At 35.3% G+C, this 12,783-nt stretch overlaps 1 protein-coding gene across 1 annotated transcript in view; it reads left to right on the top strand.

The window, feature by feature from the left end:
• LOC124538209 (dynein regulatory complex subunit 7) overlaps window positions 1-12,783 on the top strand; it is a 171,746-nt gene that overhangs the window by 142,583 nt on the left and 16,380 nt on the right. The gene's annotated exons all lie outside the window — the stretch shown is intronic.

Raw genomic sequence — 12,783 nt, 5'->3', positions numbered from 1 at the left:
GCGCGGTGCGGGGCGGTGCGGGGGAGGGGGGCAGGGGGGAATAGGGAACAGGATGCGGTCACGCACGTTCGCGAGATTTTATCGCGGCCGCCGGGGAGCGCGGCGACCGACGCATCACGCGATACTCGATACTGTCGCGAGAGAAAACGCGGCTCTAGTGACGAGACGGAATACTGACTACTGACTACCTTGTTACGTTAAAATTGTAATTACCGGTATCGATATCGTTATCCATTATTATCAGACGTGTCATTGTAGAAGCTTTTGCAATGTTCAGTTTTATTTAGTACAGATCACTATGTCAGTGAGTCAGTCACCTTTGAGTACAAAAATTCAGTTGTTATAATATAACTTATCTTGCTGGCAATATAACAAAAGTAACTGTAGAATAAGTTCATCATATTTCGTAGATATTAAACGGAAAGTCGTAATCCTAGGAATCAAATTGACATAGAAAAGGATTTAACTTATTTTAAGTAATTAATAAAAAAATAGATCAAGTCTCATAAGTTTAATCGACAAAATAATAATAAATTGTAGTCATTATAATGAATCGATTAGTCCACCCCTACTGCAGCGGATACACGGCGCGCGCGCAGCTGGGAGGCACGCCGGCCTCCCGTGAGAGCGGCACCTCCCTCATTGCGATGCCGAACGCATCTGCCGAGAAATTGCACCGAGTTTTTTTCACGATATTACTGTGTTACGGTAATTTTTATTCAACACTTTATTTACTTTGTAGTCGGATGATAATCAGCTTTAATTTGATTTGACATAAAGGAGACCTGTAACGATATTCTGTATGAACTCGCTTCGACTTTTTGATATTTTTCAAATAATATTCGATTTGGGTGTCAGAAAAATATTAGTAACATAACAGCTCTGAAACATACATGCATAACAGCCTCTAAATTTCCCACAGCTGGGTCAAGGACTCCTCTCACTTTGAGGAGAAGGTTTTGGGCCATACCATGTTGCTCCAATGCGGGTTAGAATATACATATGGCAGAATTTCGTAGAAATTAAAACTTTCGCGAATTTTTTCTGTCACCGCCGAGCATGAGATAAACTATAAGCGACAATTAAGCATATGAAAATTGAGTGGTATTATTACCTCGGTTGGAACTCGCAATCATCGGTTACGCCTTCTAACCACTCGGCCATCTCGGCTCTCATGAGCTCCGACTTCAATCGTTAATATCACACTGTATTTCTTCGAAAATCAAGTAAGAACAACGGTCTTACGCCTAAATTTACTCGGGTTGTATGGCGTTTGAGATCACATCAGGTGCACTTGATTTTGCACACACCTTTGTACACTATGATATGTTATGTTCAATTAGGGAGTATCACATTAGAATATTCGTCGTGACCGAAATCGGACAGGCAGTGTGTTTTGTAACACATATTTGAATGTGCTATAACTTCCTGCGTCTGGGAGACAAAAACGCTATAAACTTCTATTGACAAACTCAAATCCAGCGTTTAAGCCCAGACCCTTGACATCCACTTCATAAGCGATCCGTCGAGTCAATATTGCACTAGTTTAATAATTTCGAAAAAGTATTACTTTCAATAATAATCGGAAGCAACCACGAATATCAATCAATCAATCAATCAAAATAAACTTTATTCAAGTAGGCTTTTACAAGCACTTTTGAATCGTCATTTTACAATTAAGTGAAGCTACCACCGGTTCGGAAAGTAGATTCTACTGAGAAGAACCGGCAAGAAATTAAATAAAATTATTTAAATGAATATATCCTGCTTGAAAGTCAACAGGTATTAACTCCACGTTTTTTTATCATCTATAAAATCTTGTATCGAATAATATGCTTTTTGTACCAATGTATTTTTTACAAACGATTTGAATTTACGAAATGGCCAAGTTAGCGACAGTAAAATAATCAGAAGTCCTATAAATTAATTAATAAAGTCATAAGTCTATAAAATGAGTCGAAGCTCGAAATCTCAAAGTTTGCTAACATTTGCTCGGGGAGCGCTATAAAATATCCCGTAATGATATCACCTGTTGCTCATCCCGGAGACTTATATAACAAAACATCCGGACGGAAAACGTTTGTTTTATAACGGTCGTATTATGAGTTATGGTGTCATTATGTAACAAGATGTTCAGAAGCTGTGATGGTAATCTTTGATGTGAGAAAAACTGGCTTGATCTAGTTATATATGATTGGAATTTTTTTTTTGCATAAACGCGAAAAAGTTTTGAAAAAGGAGGTTGGTTATTTTAATAAACTTCTTCGAACAAGATATTATGTAATCTTGATAGTCTATTTGAATTTGAAGTAATTCGAATTAAATATTTAGCGTAAAGATTAAGCTATTTACCGAGTGAAGGCCGTGTAAATCTTAGATGTCCTAATAGCACTTTAGATCAAATTCCATAAATACATATTTTATTTTACTTAGTGACAAATTAGTATGTTAGTAATTTCATTACCTAGGAAGATTATGCAAAATAGTTGCTAAGATTATTTGCATCGAAAAAAAAAGAATGAGAAGTAAATCACATCGACGTAGTTTAAAAAATATGCTCGCAATGAGAATTCGTACTTAACTTAATATATTAATAATTTATTCATTTTACGGTATGAATGACTATGTTATAGGGATTTAAATGTAACTAAGGACCCATTAAGTTTTCAAAAACCGTAACACTGAATTTTTTATGTCGCAGTAAAAGAAATGCAGCACACATTTCATTTCGCGTTAAAAACGAAGCTAATTTGAAGCTTATAAAACGCGTTGCTAGTGCTGACCTATATGTTGTTTTGATGTAAAATGTCTATGGTCGAGAGGCGTCACTGTCATGTAGAATTAAAAAAAAAATGGCGCAAAGATTTGAACAAAAAAATTTAAAATGTAAAGTATCCAGAAAAAAATAGATATTTTTCCAACATGTTTCCATCTAGGTTGCTAATTAAAATATAATTTTAATAATATATTAAATTTCATACAAATGTCTTATATTTTTTTCTTTTATAAAATTTATTAACGAATATTCTAAGTTTTCTCAATAATCGGTTATTGCCCAATTTAATAAACTAAACAATCAAAAAAAAAATTATGAATTTATTTCACATGAAATAACTTACATGAGTTCTACCCCACATAAAATACCCATTTCCCCGCGTCCAATACAGAATAAAAAAAAAACGAAATACGATCACGTGTACCGCAAGTAATTCCACGAGAAACCAAATTAGGGCTGCACGCACGTCGTCAATCGATATCGCGTGATTATCGAGAATAATGGCGCGGCGGACGCGAGCTCGCAGCGCGCCCGCGAGGACCCCGACCGCGAATAATTCAAACGCTATGTATTAGGGGACGCGAGGAATTAGATCCTTGAGCAAAAAGAATTGGTTTGTGTGTATTTGCAGTGTTGTGTATGGGGTTTGATTTGTTTTGTTTTTTTTTTTAATCTGTTTGTATGATGTTTTGTGTTGTTCAATACTTCTCGTAAATAATTTAAATAACCTCTAATTAGATTAATAGAAGATGTACTTCAAAATAAAGATGATGTCATTTTTTTTAATTATTAGATTTGTAGGTTGTATAAGTAAATATAAACGTACATATATACCTACTTAATACTTAGGTTATTGCTGAAGGTATTTTAGTTTGTATAATCGTTAGGCTCTAAAAATAAATAAAAGTAGCCTCAAGCAAATTCAAAGCGCCTGAATAATTTACTGCATTTTGATTGTTTGCGCTGATCGCACATTTACATAATTGCCCATTAGCAAGTTTTTGTTTACAGTCGACTTGGATTTGTTTACAGCGATGATACAATTCGAAGTTCATGATCATTAGTACTTTTTCTTTTTTCATTCTTATAAAAATTATAACAAAGTGGTTTCTTTAATTTTTGTTATTCGATTATTAAAAATGGATAACAAATGTAAGCTAAAGTAAGCAGATATGCTATGTTATCTTAAGACGTTAGTTACTTGTTTTATATCTCTACATGACAAGGAGACTCTATCTGGGGAACTCATCAATAAAGGTCCACACGAAATTCCAGCTCGAATATCTTCGACGGCCCCTGTTTGTACGTATACACGCAAAATCCCTCTAAAGGTACGCCGCGGTCTCTAGACATGTGCGGGACATAAATTTGGCGAGCGTTACGTAGGTACAGGCCGGCCGCTATGTGCCGCAATACATAAGGAGCTATGTACGAAGCAACACGGGCGTCACTTATCCGCGCGGAGGATGCGGTGGCCGTCCGATCGCCCCCCGGCAACCCCCTGTGGGAGCCCCCTCACCCCCCTCGCGATTCATTAAGTCGGGCGCGGCCGACGCGGCGGACGCGTCGCGGAGTCTCCGTGAATTCAAATTAGAGGCGGCTCGGACGTCGTACACTAGAGCTTGATCAAACAAGAATTTATATCGACTATCTAATATTAAATATCGAAAATAATTATAATCTTAGAAACTTTTAACAATTATTTTCTTAAGACATGTATATGGTAAATCTATAATTAATATCACTTTTTACCATATATTTCACTTATTTTTTTGTTTTCTTATTCTATAACATTACATTAAAATGTATTAATCGTCAGAACATATCTCAAATAAAATAAATGGTTAGGTTATAGAAATCGAACAATGTAAGTGTCGAGTATCGATGCGAGCGCTGTCACATCCCTCTTGCCCCTTTGTCTCGGCAAGACAGACGCGCTCGTGGCGGGTGGCAGCGGGCGCGGCGAGGGGCGCACGTGCCGGACGGAAGTCGCAGGGCTCAAGCCGCACCGCGCTAAATGATTCAAAACTCGCCCGGACCTGCAAGATTTATGCCCCTACCCGATCCCGCCTAGATTAAAGATGTCGCGCCTTTATTGAAATACGCTAAAATATTCCCGAAGGCGCTCAACCGACTGCCGGCGCCTAGCTATTCATTCACATTCAACTCTCGTACTCATTTCATTCACTTCTTTATTGTTTGTTTTTCCGTCTGTTTATTATGAAATGGCTCACGGTTTATCACAAACGTTTTGGTTCGTGGCAAATAATTAAAGGAGCTATAAAAATTATGAGCTTCCATTATTACACAAGTCATTTGTTTGGTCTTGGAAAAAAAATTATATACGAACTGATTTTTATCTTTCTCACAAATCTTATGTGGTAATAAACATGAATGAATCTATAGTTTTATGTGTTAATTTGCCGACTCATACATAATGAGTAACATATAAGTACGTATATGTATATGAAAGTAAATTAAAAGTTGTCAGCCGTTCGTTCAGCGACTTGAAAGTTTCGTTTCAGATAGTTGATACGGAGGCCAATATGCAAATGTGAACTTTCCCTCTTTCGCGTCGCAGTCGGGAGGACAGGAGCGCTGCACTTGGCCGATTTACGACCCTCCCGAGCTTTTCTATTGAAATTCACGAGTAATTTCTGTACGTTGCGCGCCGCTTCAGTTTACTATACTTTTCTTAACCATTGAAATTAGAATATTCGTTTACTTTATTACACTGTAATATTTTTATCAGTATTAAAATATATTACCTGTTAGTATAATCGTAGGAAATTTGATATATCTATCATAAAGTATAAACTTTTTAAGTTATATATATGTCATCTCGATCTTAAAACTCTATTAGTAAAGAAAATTATTTAAGGTATAAAAAGACCATAAATTTATGTAGATATATAAATATGTATAAATGATTAATGGTTGCTGTATATTCTGTATAGTATATTTAGTGCGCTAAAGAGTGAGTCCTTGGCTTTAATTTTGACGAACACGAACGAAACGATCGTTTTTATATTATACATAATTATTTATTTTAATCATATAAATCATACTAGCAAATGAATTTTCTGTAAAGGGTTTACCGTTTTGAAGATTCATTGTTTCGTGGATCACATCAAGCTTGAGTTATTGGACATGATGAAAAAAATGTTTCAATTATAAATCTGAGGCAGTTAAGTCATTCAATAATGAGGTCACTGTTCAGTCTTGCCTCGTGTCTCGTGTGTAATATACATTTGGTATATATGTATTTTTCATTGTGTTCGCTATGTTTTTGTTTATGTACCTACAATGCTTGTTTATATAGTTTTATCGTAATAGCAAAATAAATATGATGCTTTAAACGTTCATCGCATTTTTGATGAAAATAAGAACATTTAATTTAGTTACCGATATATATGAAACATGTTAATGACTTTATCGAATGTTTTCGCATAACATAATTGCTGGTACGCAAAGGTCTAGTCGTGTAGACGTCACAACGGAGAAGACTTTGCAATTTCTCTTAGTTCATATCAGCTATTCGGTTTCAACTTCCAAGAGCCGCTACGCCCGAGTAATTAACGTGATTGGAGCTGTCTCGTATGTACTCGAACAGATCTAGCCCTCGGCTAAGATTCGATGCGCAATGGACTCGGAATAGGCCGTGCTAAATACGGAGCTGGGTCGGATATCAAAGCAATCTGCCGGGCGGGTCTGAGGCGCAATTCGGGGCTCCTTGCGCATATTGCATGCACGTACCAATGAAGTTTGCTTTGTAGGCGGTAATCTGCGGGGGTGTATCGGTCCCGGGTGGTGGGTGGCGGGTTATGTACACACGAGCCCGAGGCGTCGAGGTAGGCAAATGGCCGGCGAGGCGGGCGCGTAGGCCGAGATCTCGAGCGATATCGATCCGCGGCCGGCCCGACGCCCGCGGCCGTCCGTCGCCACGGACACGACTCGCGGCGGGAGGGTGGCGCCGCGTGACAAAAACACTCCTTTGTTTGACGACGCAGCGACGTGCGACGCGACGCTAACCCGCTGCCGGGATGGAGACGTTACAAAAACTGGCTCCGCAGCCACCTGCGCCGAATTACTTTCGTGCCACCTACATATATATAACAACAAACGCTATTTGTGGAAATAATATAATGATTCACAATTATCCTCCAAAGAATATACTATTATTTCACATTTAAATAGGGATATATTTTAAGTCATCGATGTCGATAAAAAAATAAACAGTTAAAAGAGTGCATCACTAATTCGCGTCGCGACCGCGCGGCGGCGGGTGGTGCAAATCACTCGCGCGGACTGCCGTTCTTTAAGAGGACTCCCTCTTGGGTTGCAAGCATCAGATTTTTTTTTATTTTTTACTGTTTTTTGTCGATAGCATAATTGTGCATTTTGGACTAAAAACTTTTACATGCAAATGGACGTCTGCCGAACGAGCTTTTTGGAAGTATGGGGAAAGTAGCGCTAACTTTACGTTCATACAATATAATCTGTTGTGGTATAAGAATAAATCTGAAAGGTATTATTATAAAGATTTTGAAAAGTATTTCTATTTTATAATATTACTGATTCGTCATAAATTATGTTACAACCATTAAATAAATAATTTAAATACTAATATTTATAAACTAAAATAATATATGTTGATATGTTTAATGATTATTGTTGCCCCGTTTTAAATTAGAAGCGAATCACGGATTCGCATGAGTGGCATCTAAACATCGGCGTTACAACCCCCGTCCATCAGCAGTGAATCGATACTTCCATCCAGTCTTGGCCATCGATAACGATATGCGAGTGCCGCACATCCCTAAAGCGGCGAGCGTCTTGTTCGAAATTCGAATAACGCTTGGTCAAGCGCAACTCAAAGCGTGGAACGTGGCACGGTCTAATTTGTGCTTGCAATGCCGTGCCCGTATTCTGAGGCTCTGAGCTCGCTTGCAACAGAATATTATATACGCTATGTGCTGCCTTGCTATATGTACTTCTATGTATTCAGTTACCTTTTGTTTGCTATTATATAAGAGAGGTTTTGAGAATATAGTTAAAGAACAATTCAAGTTTAACTAAAAAATACTTAACGACGTTTAATATGATATAGATAAGATGTTATAGATAAGATATCCGATCTTAGTTAATGAGTTAATTATTTGTCACTTTACATTTATGTTCTCTTTATGTTTCAATACTGGTAATTATGTTATGAAGGATTGAAAGCTCGATAGCAGATCTCGACGGCTCATTAGTGGTTTTAAGTGACTTGCGATTCGAATGTCACAAGTTCGATTCGAACTTGACATACAACATAATATATATGTAAAATTTTTTTTATATTACGACGCGAAAATCATATAGCATTACGCATATCATAAATATATTATTGTAGTAAGTGTATAAAAGTTTATGACATTTTCTGTAAAGGTATACCTGAATATTTATTTAATCTGTGCTATTTAATAAACGGAAGTGATTTGTATGTGTGTTCTTCTTGTGTAGTTTTATTCGTGACTTTTTTTTTATTAACGAATTGTATTAGACTAAGATGATTCTTTATTAGGTATCAGATCGGAATTTTATTAAAAAAATTGACAAAGTTTGTACTTCAATAGAGGTTAATAATACAAAAATTGATATGAGTATTTGTATGGTATGTAAAAGCTATATCTGTATGTTATATGTGATGGTCATAATTCTTTTGTTTGGTCTCTCCTTTTGTTCAGAGCCAGAAATAAAATGTGAAAACAAATTAATTCTATCAAAGCTTGTTCTTCTATATTGGAATATATGATCTGATTCTATTTTATTAGTTTTCATGACCTAACTTTTTTCTTTTTAATTTGATCGACAAATATGATAAAGGCATAACAATATTCAGTCTACTACAATAAACAAAAAAAAGTTTATTTGACATTTGGGTATTTTTCGAATCTTTAATTAATGATTAGTAGTTATTATAGAAGTATATATGATGTATTATTATATATAAAACTCATATTAACATACTAGTATATCAACGTGTAATTATTTATTGATAACGTCGTTTCATTTAAGAAGCGTAGGTATTTTTTGAATTGCATTGAAAAAGTAGCACATAAACTCTGCTGAAGCTTCAACAATTGTGACATTAATTACATAATTATTTACTTATCTAGAAAATATATAATATGGTACGCAATAGCACTCATTACCAATCTCAAAACACATACGAAAAACTTGTTATAAGTAGGTCTGAAAATGAAAGTACCTATATATAAAAAAAACATTAAATTTTAATCAATCATATAATTGTACATTAAATATGTATATAAATACATACAAATACTATAAATTACTTTTCATTACACATGTGTAGTATGACTTACTAATGAAGTTATTCGAAGTAATAAACTTGTGCATAGCTCGTAACAAGCTATCTTATTTCCTTTAGCCCCAATAGTTCACTAGGTTAAGGGGCATCTGATGTAATAAAAGTCTCAGGTTTTTTCTTTTGGATTTCCCAGCGTTCACTACTAAAACAGGCTTTACGCCTCATTGAGCTTTAAATATAAACATTAGTAATTCCTTACAAAGTGTCATAATCGTCTTTCTATCCATTCAAGCAATACTTTACTTATATTTATTTTATAATAAGGAAGATCATTTCATAATGCATTTTAATTATCTTATATCATCAGAAAGGAAGAAAAGCGTAAGCGCCAATATGTTACTTACGGGAAATGAGATTTTAAACTTTCACTGTAAAGCTTATTTCCGAATAGTACAAATTTGATGCGTTAGGTTTTCTTTCTTTCTACTGACAATATGAATATTAAGCTGTACAAAACTGATTACTACTGACTTTCCATATGCTTTATTAGGAGTCGTAATTGTCATTCGTGATGGTCAAGGATAATGTCGGGAGGTAGCCTGCACTAACTATCCGTCAAGCGAGCTTAGCGTGATAAAAGAAACTGCAATTTTTCTATTACAGAATAAGCTTTGCTCGGCAGTTTTACATTACATTATTTAATTACACCAGTGTTTGTTGTACTATTTGGATCTAGCCTTTTCATAGAATGTCATCCTATTGCCCTTATCCCAACTTAATTTTAGTTTATCTATACAAATAATAAAATTGGAGTGTCCGTTTGTAATATTAAGATAACCGCTTTTTATAAACACATGTATATATGCACGACACATATAAAAAAATAACATTTTTTTTACATTTTTGTCTGTCTGTTTATTCCGGCTAATCTCTGGAACTGATGGACCGATTTTTACGGGCACTTACACTGGCAGATAGCTGACTTAATAAGTAGTAACTTAAACTACAACAATTACTTTTTTTTCTTAATTTTAAAAGCGCTAGAAGTCGCAGGCACAGCTAGTGTATTTCTATGTCTGAGTATGTTACTATTCACAGGAAACGCGTCATACCTGTGACGTCATCAGAAATAGAACATAACTGCGTTAGTCCGTATTGTATGTATCAACATATCTATCTTATATATTTCTTTATACATATATATAAATATTATATAAGTGTGTATGTGACTGAAGTTATCCGAAAGGGTTGGGCCGATGTTGATGAAACATTTTGTATATCTGTGTGACCTCGGATGATTTATATCGGACGCAGTACGTTGATATCGGGGAGAAAATGAAATTATTAATTCAGCCGGGTGAAAAACATCGGACGAACAACTAGTACATACATACTAAAAATAGGGGATCTTTTTTGTGGCACCTAATTAATAAACTACTCCAATATATATTTAAAACTTATACCAGTATGGAATGCATTTTAGTATAAAATGGATAGACTAGGTGAACTTCGCACTTTCACTCGCCTAGGTACTAAGTTTAGATATGTTTTGATAGTCAAAATATATTGACAAAAAATGACCTATAACTCAAACTATGTGTGTCATATGATGACATAGGAATTTGACACGTACATTTTTATAAGCTAACATTAAGATTCTTGATATTACTTGATAATAATAACGAAAACAAGCTAATCATTTCAATACCATAATGTTAAGCTTTAAGTATTATTTTGAAAATATACCATTTATAATTGATCACAGAGATAAGCAATTTGTGCTGCGATTCTTATTATTAATAAAGTTAAGCGTTGACACATATAGTACGACACATCATAGATCGATATATAGCATCGACAAATTCAATAAATCGATTGCTGCCGATTTGCCGACAACCAATAGAAATAGCTCCCTTTTTTATGATATAGTTTGGCGGACGAGCATATGGATCACCTGATGGTAAGTGGTCACCATCACCCATAGACAATGACGCTGTAAGAAATATTATCTATTCCTTACATCGTCAATGTGCCAACCTTGGGAACTAAGATGTTATGTCCCTTGTGCTTGTAGTTACACTGGCTCACTCACCCTTCAAAGCGGAACACAACAATACTGAGTACTGTTATTTGGCGGTAGAATAACTGATGAGTGGGTGGTATCTATCCAGATGGGATTGCACGAAATTAATTTGATCGATTTTACAAATTTTGCCGATGCTACATCTAACTTGTCTCGTACTATACCATTCGAACGTTGAAAACTATCGTCGCTTTTGTATAAAATGACATTAAATAATTTTCATAATAAGCAATATATTTATATTTATTTACTAACACGTAACAGTTTTTATTGAATTATTCTAAATCTTCTCCTCAAAATGGAGAGGAGACCTTAGCCCAGTAGCAGTAATTTACAGGCTATTGTTATTTATTGAAACAAATATGTGTATCTATTAAAGCACTCTAATAACTTTATTCATTTAACTTGCGTAAATTATCTTGAAAGGTTATAAGTTAAGTACACTAAATCAACATAAACTAACTTGAAAACAATATAAGTGACCAGACACAACGCAAAATAACATACACGTATACAGAATATAAATAACAATTCCCACCTTCTCTCGACAGACAGACAATAAACTAAAACACCAAACAACACTTATACTTTGAATAGTCATATCGAACTTGGACAAGAAGAAAAAAAAACTCGCGACACGGGGTGGGGGAATAACCGTAAAAAATATATAAAACGGACGGTGAAAGTGTTGAAAAGTTTTCAGCGAAAAGTGAAAGCAGTAAGTCGCAAAAGTTTGCGGCAACCGACTCTGTTTTCTCACAACTTTGGATTCAATTTGTAGGCTAAGGGTGGCACCCCCCACCCCGCCCGTCCGTTACAATGAACCGTTTATGATTCAGAAAAACAATCCTTGTTGTTTGTTCTGTCCGTTTTCGAAATTTAAACGTTCGAAATGATATTTCATGCATAGTAATATGAAGCTATACTTTGGAAGTCCTTGTACAAAGTTCCTTTTGCTTTCCGTTCCAAATTCAAATATTTATTATTTTTTTTTTTAAATTGCTTAATAAATATATTTTTTAATAACCAATAACAACTATTGATTGATTTTTTTTTTAATATAATAACTCTTTAGTCATACAGTTTTCTGTTATGAATTAGAACTTCAAAATTGTTTGCGGTACTGGTTGCGCCATCTATTAGAGACTAGCGGAATTAACTGTTTAAAACTGAGATTTAAAATGTTCTTACTATTTGCTGTTTTGTTTCAAAGAATTAATTATTGATGATTCGCTTTTTTGGGGTTATCATGGCCCTTGGGGTTCAAACTTGCTTAATACTAAATTCTATTTTTTTTTATGGTATCCGCCAACCTGGCGGACGAGCATATGGGCGACCTGATGGTAAGTGGTCACCATCACCCATAGACACTGACGCTGTAAGAAATATTAACTATTCCTTACATCGTCAATGTGCCACCAACCTTGGAAACTAAGGTGTTACGTCCATTGTGCCTGTAGTTACACTGGCTCACTCACCCTTCAGACCGGAACACAACAATACTGAGTACTGTTATTTGGGGGTAGAATAACTGATGAGTAGGTGGTACCTACCCAGAAGGGCTTGAACAAAGCCTACCACCAAGTAAATCTACCACCCTACCACCTA

The sequence above is a fragment of the Vanessa cardui genome, chromosome 20, assembly GCF_905220365.1.
Source record: "Vanessa cardui chromosome 20, ilVanCard2.1, whole genome shotgun sequence".
NCBI classification, from domain to species: domain Eukaryota; kingdom Metazoa; phylum Arthropoda; class Insecta; order Lepidoptera; family Nymphalidae; genus Vanessa; species Vanessa cardui.
Note: the sequence above shows the minus strand (reverse complement) of the source record. Positions and strands in the feature narration are given on the sequence as shown.